Source organism: Cryptomeria japonica, chromosome 3 (assembly GCF_030272615.1).
Source record: "Cryptomeria japonica chromosome 3, Sugi_1.0, whole genome shotgun sequence".
Lineage (NCBI taxonomy): Eukaryota > Viridiplantae > Streptophyta > Pinopsida > Cupressales > Cupressaceae > Cryptomeria > Cryptomeria japonica.
The window spans coordinates 1,003,639,512-1,003,655,401 of record NC_081407.1 but is presented as its reverse complement, the minus strand read 5'-3'; positions in this window follow the sequence as shown (position 1 = coordinate 1,003,655,401).

Genomic DNA, 15,890 nt, shown 5'->3' with positions numbered 1-15,890 from the left:
CAATACTCAGAAATCAACAAAGTGACAAATGCAATAGTCACTTTCGAAGTATATACTTTCATTCCTTTACCTTTACTTTCAAAACCCTAATTTTCCCTAATCACTCATTTCATCATAACTTGAGTTTGGGAGATGCGATTTTCGAACCGTTTATTGCGTAGGAATTGTATTTTCATTCCCTTACTCCCTTGATGTTCCAAAATGTGCTCTGATGAAGCCTCTTTAGTGAACATCTATCATCAATAATCTCTCACACAATTTGTCATAAGTAAACATGCTACCCTGTTTCACCTCCCTAATAAGCAAGCCGAAACAGGGGGGGCATATAGCTACTCGCAAATTTCATCACTTTCCTTAGTAAGCATTAGGTGATTTTGTGATCTAATGTGTGTTTTGTAGGGTGCGGTTCCTAACTGTGTACTGCAGATACCGCTGGGGGCTTCGTTCGACGGACTTATGGATATATCCTTTTTCAAATAATGTTTACTTTCCTGTACTTTAGTTTGCATATGCACGTAGTACTCATATGACCGCTAAAGTGGGGGCTAAATGTAGCGTCATAAATTGTACGCAGTACAATTTCACACCTAGTTTAGCACCCACCTTGGCGCATTTTGCATTTTGCATTGCATTTCCCCTTTAGCACTTAATTAATCAAATTAATTAGGTCTAAGGTCCTATTTCATCGTCCTCCACATCATAAAGATGGGCCCTTTCATTAAAGTGTGCCCCTTTCCTCCAATACATCATTTAATCAAAAACCCTAATTAAGTCCTATTTTGAACTTGGGGGCTTGATTTTGGGGGTCAAAACATCTCGAAATCACCTATAACTTCGGGATTCTCTCTAAAATCATTATATCCGACAGCCCTGAAAATTTGGTGAAAAGTTACCGAGACCATGGCGCCCGAAGTGCACACGGTCCCGGACATTTTTCCCAAAATTTTAGGAGCGCGATCTAATCATAAAATAAAGCTTAACCCCAAGAAATTGGCGAGAGATTCAATCTCTAGGTCGGCCAAAAGTTGAAATTAAGACCTAGGGTTTCATATATAAGAGCTCTCTTTCTTCATTTGAAAGGATCCCGATTTTGGTTTCAGGGACCTTCTATGCAGCGAAAGAGCAGATCTTTGAAGACTTCAACAACATTCAACATCCATCTATCAAGCATTCATTAATTTCATTCATCCATTTAGGGCTTTGAAGGCATTAAAGAGCAATAAGGGATCACCGACTGAAGATTGGCTTGTACCCCTCCCTTGGGGTTGGGTATGATTTCATGTTGTTTTCATGTCTTTGCATAAGCCTCATTATATCACTTGTATTCATGCTTTAGATCTCTTTACATCTTGATTTGGAGCATTTACATTATCATTTACAAGCAATTAGGGTTTACTTTCTAGGTTGCTCTAGTTTGCTTACTTGCATTTTAGGATCTTGCACACACACAAGGTCTGCACACACATTACTTTTACAATACAACTTGGCTATTTGTGGAGGTGGAAATCACCAAAGAGGGGGTTTGACTAAGGAAAAACCCTATATAGCCGCCTAAAACACCTTTTCAGATATAAGTGCAGATTTCGGGATTCAGACGACGCCGCAAGTTGCAGATCCGGAAGAAGCAGACGGAGACCGAACCATACACCAGATTTTAGAGCAAAAGACCAGGACAGGGGCGTGGGGTGCCTTGGTCCTGCCAGGACAGGGGCGCTAGGTGCCCTGGTCTCTAGGACAGGGGCGCTGGACGCCCTGGTCCTTCTGTCAAACAGCATTTCCGGCAGTTTTCTAGGTTGCAAAATAGCAGTTTCAGGTGCAGTTTCGGGAGCAGAATCAGGACAGTGGCTCCCGCACCCCCGTCTTGAACATTTTCACTCAGATTTTAACTCCGGGTACGCATCTGCATTCTTGTCTTGTTCTTGTGTTTGCATCTTTCCATTATTTAACTTCAATTCTGCAATTTTGTTATTAGTTCATACTTGCACTTTGAGGTTAGGAATTGAACTTACATCATTTTATCTTTCAATTACAACAAAGGAATAGAAACCCTAATAGGTAGCCCGTGGCTCTCTCTTTGACAAAAAGAAGTAGCCAATTGTGTGATACCTCTAGGCTCTTTCGTATTCTGCAATGTGTGTCAAAAGGTAGGATTAGGACATATTAACCTAGTCTCGCTTTTTCCCCTACACAAAAACTAAAACCATGATTCCAACATCCTGAAAACAAAGTTACCAACATTTTCTAAGTGCCCCTGCACTAGAGGTATAGGCGTTGATGAGACCCTCTAATAGGGCTAGGAGAAAACATCAGGAAAAAGGTAGTTTGAGGTTCAGTATGGAGGAACTCTAGGAGATTAATAATAAAGCAATCTAGAAGAATGTTGAGCTTATGAAAGTTCTTTCTTAGTTTGTTTTGCTTGTGTGTCTTTTTAAGGTATGTTTTTTGGTGGTTTTTTGCTTTGGGGTGAGTCCCCTATTTATGTTGTTGTTTAGTGGTTGGTTAGACTCTAGTTACTGCGTTTAATTCTTGGATGAATTTGGGTTTCGGGTCCTTGTAAAACCCGTTTATCTTAATAACTTTTTTTTTAAAATTTGGTAAAGATAATTTTTAAGGGTTTAAAATAATTTTCAGATCTAATATATATTATTTTTCAATGGATATTATAGTAGCAACAAAGTTGTGATCTTTCTAGTTGAGGTTTTAAATTAATTTATGTAGCCAAGTGAAAGGTAAGAATTTACTTGTAGCATGAAATAAATAAATAAATTTTGGACAGGTCATCACTAGAAGAAACTAAAGTAGATATTGAAAAGAAGGTAGACATGGTCAATGTTGTTTAAATTATAAAATGTTTCTCCTCGACATCAAACAAAATAAGAAGAAAACTACATAAAGCCTTATGGAGACGAGAGAGATGATGATGTTGCTAGATGAGAAACTTCAAGGTTTCCAGTATCTACACAGGAGAGATGAAGTACTTCAGAAGTTACTTGTAGATGCACCTACTCCAAACCCATCTTCTAATACTATGGAAGAAACTAGAGGAGATTTGTATGCAATTTGAGAGCTACTTATAATAATTTGGATAAAGAATTTAGGAGATTGGTTCTATTTAGAAACTATGTGGACATGACGAAGACAATTCTAACAAGAAAGGGTTATAAGAAAGAAAAAAAAATTGAATGGAAAAGAGCTCAAGAATGAGTTGAGTAAACTTCCATCTCCCACCTTTGATGGTACAAATAAGATTTTGGCTAGAGGTTGGTTACAAACACTACAAAAAATTTTCACTCTCACACAATGAAGGAGAAGGATTTTGTTCGGTATGTGTAAAGCGGAAAAATCGAACCCTAGTCGTTCTCCCCTCCCCAACTCCAAGGAGAGAGAAGGGAGAGTCACTAGGGTTGATGGTTTTCACTTAGGGGAGACTTTACATTCAAAAGAGGGGTTGAAACCCACAAGATCCAATCCCACACAATGCAAGATTGGATTCTATATGAGTTTCAAGGGTTAAGACATCAAGGATACCCTCTTTTGTAAAGAATGTAGATAGAAAGATTGAACTAGGAATGCATGTAGAATAGGAAAGATTCGCTTATAAACAAAGATAGGGATATGGGATGAAGCTGTGGACCTGGAATTAGCAGTAAAATGTCGAGATGGTGTTGTTCTGCAAATTTGAGCGAAAGTTGATGGGACGATGGCACCCGGCGTGAACACGGTCCTCCGAAAAATCCGCGAAACGAAGGTGGATCTGTTCGTCTCTGCACAAGGATTCCAGATCTTCAATTACAGCCGTGTACCTGCAACCTACACACAAAAAAGAGAGGACGATTGGGGGGTTAGGGATGAGGGGTTTGCCTTTAGGTCAAACCCGGTTTTGGAATTAACCAAGAAATGAGAATGCTGTAAATGTAAATGTTTGTAATGTAAACAAGTACTGGTACCTTGTTGTAAGAATGTTTGTATTCTTACATGCGAAGGTGTAATGTATGTAGTATGTTGTATGTTGTAAGTGATCTCCTCTTCAATGGTTGAATCCTTGTCTTGAATGCAACACTTAGCCTTGAATGGAGACTTAGAATGATTAATTGCTTGAAGGAATGCTTGAATGCTTGAATGCTTGAATGTTTGAATATTGCTTCCGCCTTTTTTCCATCTTCTTTTCAAAATGAGAGAGGAAATGCAGTTTTTATACTTGTCAATTAGGGTTGAAAGACTGATTTTCCCGACCTTAGGCCGACCAGGAAATATTATTTTCCAATTTGCAAACTTAAAGACCCGAAGCCCCAAAAGAGACCGGGCCCAAAATAGGGCTAGGGACTAGGGCGCTGGGCACCATGGTCCCACCTCCAGGGACAACGGGGTGCAAGGAGGATTAGGCCAGGGTGCTGAAAAATGCAGTTTTTGGTGTCATGAACAAGTTTCGGGGTCTCCATTCAGGTTCAGTGTTGCGCCGCCATCGTGAAGACCCAAATGCAGTCGAAATTGCAAGTGTCACAATTTTAGGACGCTACATTTAGCCCCCACTTTAGCGGGAGTATAAGCGTATGCTCATACTTCCGGTAAAGTACAAGGAAACAACATTGAAAAACTTTCACCATGTCAAGGAGGCAAGATACACCAAGCCCCCAGTGGACTAAGGATCTTACAACTTCGATTGACAAAGTAAAAGGGAAGATCATGAGGGAGAACCATGACTGTCAGTAGTAAGGTTCCCTCACTATGAGTCATGCAAGAAAGATATCAAAAATTTTCAAGGCAAAGCTAAATTTGTCAAGAAATTTTCAAGTATCTTGAAAAGATATGAATGGGATGTATGCTCCCCTACATTAAAGCGATCGCACATGCCTCACCGGGGGTGATTTCTTTAAGGTAGTGATACATATAAGAAATGAGAAAGGAGCACGTTATCACAAGGATTTAGCCCCCAAGTGTGAGATAAGCCCAAGGATAATAGACACAAAACACAAAGCACAAGGTGACTTCGCTTTACTCGGGGTCAGTATGCTGTATGATAATTCATGTATATCATATGTATGTATGCATAATTGTTCTTCATTCCCCAATCAAGGAAGGTCACCTAGAAGAAGGGAACACATGTGTCTTTTGAGTTAACATGAGAGAGACCAAAAGAGATCTCAATGTTTTGCATCGTCCTCAAGTAGACAACATTAAGGACAACAAATAGAAGAATGGGAGTAACACATAGAAGAAGTAACAAAAAATCAAGAGAGGAGGAGAGAATCTGCTATGCTAATGAACTAGTCTAGCACGTCATCTACCCCCCGATCTTGCTGATCAATATTTCGGGAAGGTAGGAAACACGCTAGAGGAGGAACATCCAACACAACAGATGGAGCTATCACAAGATCCAAATGAGGGCTATGTTCATATCCCAAGCCACGGTGTTCTTGTCTAGGAGCTAGGATAAGTGCTTTAGAAAATGTGTTAGATAAATGGTTATCGATATCAACATATTCATATTCACTATCAGAATGAACAGGAGTAACATTTTCATCATGAATAACATTTTCATCTATATCATCATCAAGATTTATAAAAATAGGATCTTTAACTTGCACAGGATCAAGACCATCATGCATCTTATGTTTAGGAGATTTTGGCTCATTTTCTGGCTGAGGAGAAAATGGAATAATATTGGCTGAATGTGTTTTTGGGGATTGCAAAGTTTGAGAAGCAGCTGCCTGAGCTCTAAGACGACGCTTTCGTCAGCGTTCACGTGCAGAACGATTTCGTCTAGTCTTAGTAGGAAGTTGCGAAGATTGAGGAGGAGGAATGTTCTCATCCTTATCACTTGGGTGTTTAGGTTGTGGTCTCTTAGGTTGAATAATAGGAGAAGAGGAAGGTCTCTTCTCTCCATAAGAGGAAGGAGGAGGAACTGCTCCATAAAAAGGAGGAATATTCGGTTTAGGAAGGAGACCAAGTCCATCATGACGAGGAGGTATAGGTCTACTTTTAGGAAGTTTATTAGATATAGGCATAGTCACATTCATAGGAATGGGTTGGGAATCTTCTTGAGGAAAGCCATTAGTTTTATCTTTCAAAGGTAGAACTTCCTTCTCAAGAACGATAGGAATGTCAAGTTTGGGTGTTCTAGGTTCACTTAGAGATAGGATCATATCTTTTTTCCACTTCTGATAAGATTTAAAAAGATGATCACTTCGCGGAGGAAGAGATTGGAATTGTTTAGGCCAAAAGTAATCAATAGGAACGCTAGAAGTTCTTTCAGCTGGTTTAAAGAGACTATGATTGACAGTAACAACTTCACCATTATGGGGAAATTTCAAACACTTGTGAATAGGAGAAGCAATAGCTTTCATGGAAGATAGCCAAGGATAGCCTAGCTTCACACGAAATTGTTCGGATGATGGAATAATAGCAAAGTCCACATCAAGGGATTTGTTATGGACCTCAATAGGTAATGTAATAGAACCAATTGCAGGAGAAGAAAATGCATCAAATAATTTCACAAACACATTTGTTTCATCATAGATCACTTGATTCAATTGCAAAGTAAAAAGAAATTCTTCAGTAATGATATTAACCATACAAGAAGGATCAATAAGCACTCCACGGCAAGGTGTATTCTTGACTTTTCCAACTATATATAAAGGACCATCAGGTGCCCTGATAGTCTCACTGGAATCAAATGTGATGGAAAGTTCTTTAGGGATTTTCTGCTGCTCTACAAAGTTAATCACATTCGGAGTCATAGACACAAGATCATCAGGTGAGACAGAGGAATCAGTAGTATCGATCGCATTAGAGGTATGAGAAGGCAATGGATCAGTAAAAATCTGAAGATTTTGGTTAGGAGGAGCTACAGATGTGTTGCCTTTATCATTCACACCAGAAACAGAGATAGTATTATTATCAATCAAATCTTGAATTTTACCCTTTAAAGCAAAACATTTTTTAGTATCATGCCCAATATGACGATGAAATTGACAAAAAGATTTGTTATCAAAATAGGGTGAATTAATCTTTGCAGGATCTATTTGCCTTATAGGAGGAAGAGTACGCACATTTTGTTCCAATAACTTATTCATAATACTATGCAATGATTCATTCAAAGGAGTAAACTTTCTTTCTTTCTTGAAAAACTTAGAAATAGGAGGCACACCTGATGCCGCATTCACATTGTTGTTGATGATGTTTTCATTGAATTTAATGGACTCTCTGTTCGGTTTAAACTTCCCAAATGGTTGTTGACTACTATCACCCTTATCACTCGGACCCATAGGATTTGCTTGTTCCATTTGACTCACAGTCAGTTGATAATTGTGAAGAGTTGCGCACAACTGTTTGAAAGAAGTAAACTCAGAAAACAGGAGTTTTTCTCTAATATCTTTTTGTAAATTAGAAATAAAGATTCTTTGAATATCATTGTCAGGCACTGGAAAAGAAATTTGAGCAAACAAATGCTTATATCTACCAATGAAATTAGTCACTTTTTCTTTAACACCTTGTTTACAATGCATGTTAAATCAATCAAAGTAACCTTAGGACTTATATTGTTTTGAAATTGTTGAATAAAAGCATTTGCAAGTTGTTTGAAAGAAGTAATAGAATAAGAAGGCAATGAGCAATACCATTGTAGGGCTTTATCTCTTAATGTTCTAGTAAACAGTTTTGCAAGCAACCTTTGGTCATAAGCAAAATCAATACATATTGTTTGAAAGGTCTTAACATGTGTTAAAGGATCACCCTTACCATTATAAAGCTCCAAATGCGGAATTTCAACATGTTTAGGGGGAATAGCTCGAACAATGTCAAGAGAAAGTGGGCTCGCAACATCAAATGTGGGCACACTAAACTTAGATTGATTCATAGAGGCAATTTGTTGCTGTAAAGAAGAGACAGTTTGTGCAAGATTGTTAATGGTCGCTTCAGTCGAAGAGTTCATATTAGATTGTGATGAAGGTGTTATGTTATTGAAAGAAGGTAGAGAGTAAGGTGGTGGGACAATATGATAGTTAGTCATAGGAGATGATTGGAAAGGAGGAATACTACAAGGAGGAATGGAAGAGTTAAATGAATTGCCCCCTTGTGTCATGTTCATTTGTGGTGATATAATAGGAACACTCATTGAAGGAATGAATGAAGAATTCAGATTGAATGAAGGAAGAGGGTTGATTGAAGAAGAAGGATTGCCCCCATGACTGGTGATCATAGGTGGAATGTCTTGTATTGAAGTAGTCATTATGTTTGATGTAAAAGTAGGTATACTAGCAATAGAAGTCGTCAAAGGAATAGAATGATTAACTTGAGTAGGAGGTTGTGTATAACCTAAAGTTTCTGCACAACTTTTCATAGGCATCACATTTGAATCCACAATGTGTGCAATACCACGCAAAATATCAATTCCATTCTTATCACTTTGAATCATACGTTTTAGACCCTCAATTAAAGGAAGAGCTTGACTATCGGGGTATTCTTGAGACATCCATTGTCGAAAATCATCAAATTGGTTATCCAATTTTGAAAGTTGTTCTACAGAAACCTCATGGAGAGCTTCTTCATCATTAAGAGGATTAGAGGAATTACCCATATCCTTGTTAAAAAGGCCATTCAAATTAGGTTCCATCTCCTCGGTAATTACACCTTGGAAAGACTTAATTCTAAGGCTTCGTCTAACGGGAATAGTATAAGTAGGGCTTATTGTTGTAAAACTCATGCACTAAAGAAAGAGAGAAGATTTTGAATTTTAGAGGTAGCAAATTTCAATAAAATCAGCCAATCTCCTAGATTTAAGCTGTTAAATGCAATCAGGACAATCTCCCAAAATTTCAAAAAAAATGTCCGGGACCGTGGCGAATGGAGTGCACACGGTCCTCGCAACTTTTTTCGAAATTTTCAGGGATGAAAGTTATGATGATTTTAAAGCTAATCTGAAAAAATTGAGTGATTTTACGATCTGTAGATAGGCCAAATTAAAGTTGCAATCTCAAAATTGAACCCTACCAAGATTGTTGAAAAATGTAAAATTTGAATTTTGAAAGAGAGGGGGAAACTAAAATTTTGAATTTTATGATTTTAGAGGGAATACTGAAAGCAATGCAGGCTTTGAAATTTAAAAGTTGACTCGATTTCATGCAAAATTCAAATTTGAAAGTGGAAATCAAGGTTGTTGCAATTAAACATTTAATTTCAAAAGTCACAAATTGTAAAGATTTGAATAAAGCACTGAAATTTCAAATGAATGCTAACACACTTTTCAGATTTAGGACAGTAAGGAACACAATTTTGATACAAATTTCAATTTCAACAATTTTTGAATGATTAGAAGCCTCAAACCAAGCAATTGCTAGACCAAGTTTGACTTTAATTTTGAAAGTGTTAAAATTGATAAAATCAGCCAAAATTCTGGATTTTAGCAGAAAAATACAGTAAGATCTAGCTCCCGAAATTTCGGAAAAAATGTCGGGGATGATGGCGCTCAGGGTGCACACGGTCTTCGCAACTTTTTTCCAAATTTTCAGGGATGAAAGATATTGTGATTTTATTGCAGAATCCAAAGTTACAGCCGATTTGGAGGTGTTTTGATTAGTGAAATTATCAGTCAAAGGTTGAATCAAGAAGGTCTTAAAAATTAGGGTTTTGACATTTAACCACTTAATTTTCAGAGTTAAAGCACAAACATGAATTGACAATTTGCAATAGAAGGGTAGATCTGAAACAAGCATTAACAATTAAACATTTCACAAGTTTAATTACTTAAAAGAAAATTTTAGGGTTTTTATGCAATTAGCCTCTAAGATTTGCAAAAGATCAAACATGGAAATGTAATTAAGGAAACAAAATTTTCAGATCTAACCATGACTAATCAGAATGAGGATGTTCACGTCGGGTTCACCAAAATGTAAAGTAGAAAAATCGAACCCTAGTCGTTCTCCCCTCCCCAACTCCAAGGAGAGAGAAGGGAGAGTCACTAGGGTTGATGGTTTTCACTTAGGGGAGACTTTACATTCAAAAGAGGGGTTGAAACCCACAAGATCCAATCCCACACAATGCAAGATTGGATTCTATATGAGTTTCAAGGGTTAAGACATCAAGGATACCCTCTTTTGTAAAGAATGTAGATAGAAAGATTGAACTAGGAATGCATGTAGAATAGGAAAGATTCGCTTATAAACAGAGATAGGGATATGGGATGAAGCTGTGGACCTGGAATTAGCAGTAAAATGTTGAGACGGTGCTGTTCTGCAAATTTGAGCGAAAGTTGACGGGACAATGGCGCCCGGCGTGCACACGGTCCTCCGAAAAATCCGCGAAACGAAGGTGGATCTGTTCGTCTCTACACAAGGTTTCTAGATCTTCAATTACAGCCGCGTACCTGCAACCTACACACAAAAAAGAGAGGATTATTGGGGGGTTAGGGATGAGGGGTTTGCCTTTAGGTCAAACCCCAGTTTTGGAATTAACCAAGAAATGAGAATGCTGTAAATGTAAATGTTTGTAATGTAAACAAGTACTGATACCTTGTTGTAAGAATGTTTGTATTCTTACATGCGAAGGTGTAATGTATGTAGTATGTTGTATGTTGTAAGTGATCTCCTCTTCAATGGTTGAATCCTTGTCTTGAATGCAACACTTAGCCTTGAATGGAGACTTAGAATGATTAATTGCTTGAAGGAATGCTTGAATGCTTGAATGCTTGAATGTTTGAATATCGCTTCCGCCTTTTTTCCATCTTCTTTTCAAAATGAGAGAGGAAATGCAATTTTTATACTTGTCAATTAGGGTTGAAAGACTGATTTTCCCGACCTTAGGCCGACCAGGAAATATTATTTTCCAATTTGCAAACTTAGAGACCCGAAGCCCCAAAAGAGACCGGGCCCAAAATAGGGCTAGGGAGCAGGGTGTTGGGCGCCATGGTCCTGGGGGACCAGGGCGCTGGGCGCCCTAGTCTTGAAGGACCAGGGCGCTGGGCGCCATGGTCCCACCTCCAGGGACAACGGGGTGCAAGGAGGATCAGGCCAGGGTGCTGAAAAATGCAGTTTTTGGTGTCATGAACAAGTTTCAAGGTCTCCATTCAGGTTCAGTGTTGCGCCGCCATCGTGAAGACCCAAATGCAGTCCAAATTGCAAGTGTCACAATTTTAGGACGCTACAGTATGCAACTCTCCAAATTGAAGATGTTTTATGACTGGTGGTATCATGGTATGACTACTCAAGGCCACAATTAGGTAAACACTTTTGATGAGTTTAGTCAAAGGTTGATAGATAGATTTGAACTGAAAGATCAAGAATCTAATATTTTAAGGAGTTGTCAAAACTAAGGCAAACCAAATTTGTTGATGAGTACATAGAATATTCTCAAAAATTTCTAGTTTTGGTACTAGATATATCTCAGAGAGGAGGATTAGATATATTTTCCTTGAAGGCCTTGAAGAACCTTTTTGTGATTTGGCTAAGGATTTTTCACCTTCTACCTTGTAGGAGCAATCAAAAGAAGCTTGTAACTTGAAATTTTTATACCTAAGAAACTAGTAAATCACAAAGAAAAACTCCCTAATCCTTGGCAACATAAGGGGCACTTTCAAAAAAAGACATTCCCAACTCCTCCACCAAAGAAAGTGTCGAATGCAACAAAGAGGAATATGGATAATGAAATAATAAGTGAGATTCAAAAGAAAGATCTTTATTTTATGTGCAAAGAACCAAGGGCTCCAAGACACAGATATTTGGGTAGAGGATAAGTGCACTTTATTGAAGTTGTATTAGATCCTAAATTAGATGATAATGTGTAAATATATGATACCAAAGAAGGAGGATGAGAAGAAGAAGATATTATTAAGGGAGACACTTTAGAAACTTTATCAAAAGATTTGATAAATCATCCTTTCAAAGTTTGAGGAGTTCTATTTGGATAATGAATGACTATCCTACTTGGTAATGGGGATACCCACAAATTTATAGATGAAGGGTTTGTTGTAAAGGGAGGGCTTGCAATAGAGAATTTTAAAGTTTTTAACGATATGCCTCCAATAACATCTCTGAATAGAGGAGCTGAGCATGTCAATGAATTATAACAAGGTGTCAAACCTCTTATAACTACTCCATACTATCATCCATGGGGTTATAAGGAGGAATAGAGAAGACTATTCATGAACTCCTTGACATGGGATTCATAAGGTCTAGTTATAGTCCATTTTCTTCCTCCTTAGTACTTATGAAGAAGAAAGATTCACAATGGGAATGTGTATAGACTATGAAGCTTTAAACAAGAAGACAATGAAAATAATATTTCCCATACCAATAATAGATGAACTCGTTGATGAGTTACATTTAGTAGTGTATTTTTCTATAATAAATTTAAGACTGGGGTACCATTAGATTCATATGAGGAAGGAAGATTTGGAGAAGACTTCTTTTCAATCTCACTATAGGCATTTTGAATTTCTTGTCATGTCATTTGGTCTAACCATTTCTCTAGTAACATTCCAAACTTGAATGAATAAGGTATTTAGTAAACATTTCATAAGATTTATTTTGGTGTTCTTTGATGATGTTTTGATTTATCGTAAAACATGGAAAGAGAACATAGAACACTTAGATATAGTTTTGGGCATCACATTTTTTCAATGCTAAGTTATCCAAATGTGGGTTTGGTTTGACTGAAATTTTATACTTCGAACATGTCATAAGTTTTAGAGAAGTGTAGGTTGACCAACAGAAGATTTAGGAAATATTAGATTGGCCACCTCCAACCAATCTTAATTAGTCAAGAGGGTGCACATTTTCATAGTTTGAAAATCTTTATTTCCTTTGTAGATTGAACTATTTCTATGATGTAATTGTCATTTTCTCTAATTAAGTAGGAATTAATTGATTTGTGGGATCTATCTGTTTAAAGTATTTGATTATTATTGTGACTATCCAGAAAAAATTCCAAACTCTTTTTTTTATCTAACTTATCATTTGAAAATTTTCTAAATATATAAGTAAAATTAGATTAAAGAGAGCATCGATTTCATTGCCAAATTAGATGGTAAAATTAATTTTTAGATCTTATATTTGGAGAAGTGTCTAGGTTTTTTATGTATTGTATAAAAATATTCTAGAAATCCTAATTATATTTATTGTTGAAAAGATTAAGTTCTTGTTGTAACAACAAAATATTTCAAACAACTAAGTTATCTTGTAAGGCCAAGACTTCATAGTAAAAACCTAATTTGCAGCATGTGCAAAAGATACCATCAATGGACAATGAATGGGGTCAATCAACTAACGTTGAATTTCAAAATTTAAAATTAAAGGGAACATATTTGGAATTGTAAAACTATGGGCTAATAGTTAGGCCTAGGTGGAAAATAGATAGATGAAGGTAGTTGTATAGATAGATGTGAGAAATGAGTAGATAAGTTGAATGTAGGAGAGTATATGTATTAGAATATGGTATGGATAAGAATATAGAGATGTGTATGCATGTATATATATAGGAAAATAAACCAACCTTTACACAAGAATATAGTTAGTACTATTTTAATTACATTCCTCAAGTATCACCATCGGCCCCCTCCTTGACTTCTCCCCCCATTCCTCAGTATTTTTCCCCCGCTCCTCGCTCTCTTCTTCTTTTGTGCTACTCCCTTTCTTCTATTTTCGCACTCCCCTTGCTTGGGTTCGGTTTCTTTCTCTTTGCTTCTATATTTTTCTCCCTCTTTTTAGGAGCTCTTCTTTAGTAGTTTGTTCTGCTTTTTTTTCTTGTTTTCTCTTTGTGCTTTGCTACTCCCACTCACTCACACACTCACACAATTTTATATCTTGTGTATGTATATAGGCTCGCGTATTAGTTTTTTGTTTATTTGTTTTCTTATAATTTTTTTTTCTCATTTTATTTTGTTTGTTTGTGTGTAGGTTTTCTTTCAGTTTTTTATATTTTTTGTTTGTAGGGTGTGCTTTTGTTTTGGTAGGTTTTTATATATTTTTTCTTGTGTTGGATTATTCCTTTTTATTTTTTATTAATTTCTTGATTATTTTTATTTTTCTTTGGTATTTTCCATTTTGTGTGTCATCTTTTAATTTTATTTTTTATTTTTGATGTTACTCTTTAGATTTGTATCCTCTACCTTTTAGGTGGTCTTATAGGTTTTTTGTTTTTCATCTCCTTGTTTTTTTATTTTTTCATGTATTTTATCTCCCTTGATCCTCGTGCCCTCTCCTTCACCACATCTCTTTTTATTGTCCCTCAAATCTCTAACTCATTATTAATTTTCATCTCCTTGAAATTCTTTTAAATCTTGATGATGAATCACAGAGTGTGATTTAAACGCTAATGATAAAAACTTACACAATCAAATCCAGAAAAAATTAAGAGAATATATTTAAAAATTTTGAAATTATTTATTATATTCTAATTAAATATTTGTTAAAGATGTTAGTTTTCCACAATCCATATTAGTTCAAACCTCATAGATCTGAAACTATCTTATTCTTTCTGCTACATGTGCTATTCTATTATCCTGATGATGGATCACAGAGTGTGATCCGAAACGTTGATACAAATAAACACACACAATTTGATCCTACAACAATAACAAGAAAATATTTAGTGTTAATAATTACCTACTGATCGTAAATGTTATTTTTTATAAATTTAAATTATTTTCACAATTAACCAAATTACAACAACTATTTAATAACATAGACAAATCAATAATTGACTCATATTTAAAAGGTTTCAATGCATATGAACTTAACAATAACTTTCTCAATCCTTAAAGCATTGAGATTTTATTATTCAAATGAAATATAATGAAAATGGCATTTGCAATAATCAAATAATGATGAATGGATTCTTTGGGCATGCTCTTGAATCAAAGGTGTGTCAAAGGTATGATGTCCAAGGTGTGAGAAAACCAATGAGAATTCAATGCAATTGCTTCTGATATGACATGGCTAAGCATTTGAGTTTTTGATTGACAAGCTATGATGGATAGCTCTCTTAATGCTATCATTATGCTTTGGTTTGAGTTGTTCCTAACTGTCTATCACATGTAGTGTTGTCTAGAGGCATCTATGGTATGCTTCTGAGGTTTGTGGTTTAGGAATAGAATGTACACTCGTACTATCAAAGTGTTGGGTTACTCAGTTTGTTGTAGATGATAATTATGGCCTATGGTTTGGAGATAAATTATACACTTTATGTTTCATAATTCTATAGTTTTAGTGGTGGAGTTTCAGAGTATAAGATTGCTCATTGTGGTTATTGGCCGACTAGGTTGTTGTTTCGGTGTGATGTGTTAGTGGATTGTAATGTGTGCCAACCAGAAGTAGCGTGTGTTTTTGTATTGGGACCAATGCAACATGTTTTAGGTAATGCATAGTGTGTCCCTTCTTCTAGAGTAACATGTGGGATTTTTGACTAGGCCTATTACACATTTGGTGTAGGGTTTATTCTTGTGGCCAACTTTTAGATGCAATAATTTTATTCTGGGTCAATTTGTGAATATAATTGTGATCAGGTAATTCATATATATAGTTGATCTCTATTTATTCCTAGTGTGGTTCTCAATATAAACATCGAGAAGGTGTGATTGATGTGAAGTACATAGGTGATTCTATGAGTAGTATCTCAATCATTGTGCAATTTTAGTTGAAGATCATACACATTGTATGAAGGTGTTTTGATGTTGATAATATTAGAAAGAAGTTGAGTATTCACCCTCAAAGGTTTTCAATTCATATCTCTTGTATTTTGGTGAGATTGGTGTCTCACATGTTGAGTTGGTGCTCAGAACTTGGAGTAGGGGATTGGTGTCTACTCTAGGTTGGTGCTCGCAAATGTAATTGTGGATTAGTGTCTTCAATAGGTTAGTGCCTACTTCATACTGTAAATTCTCTATTATATTCTTTCTTTTG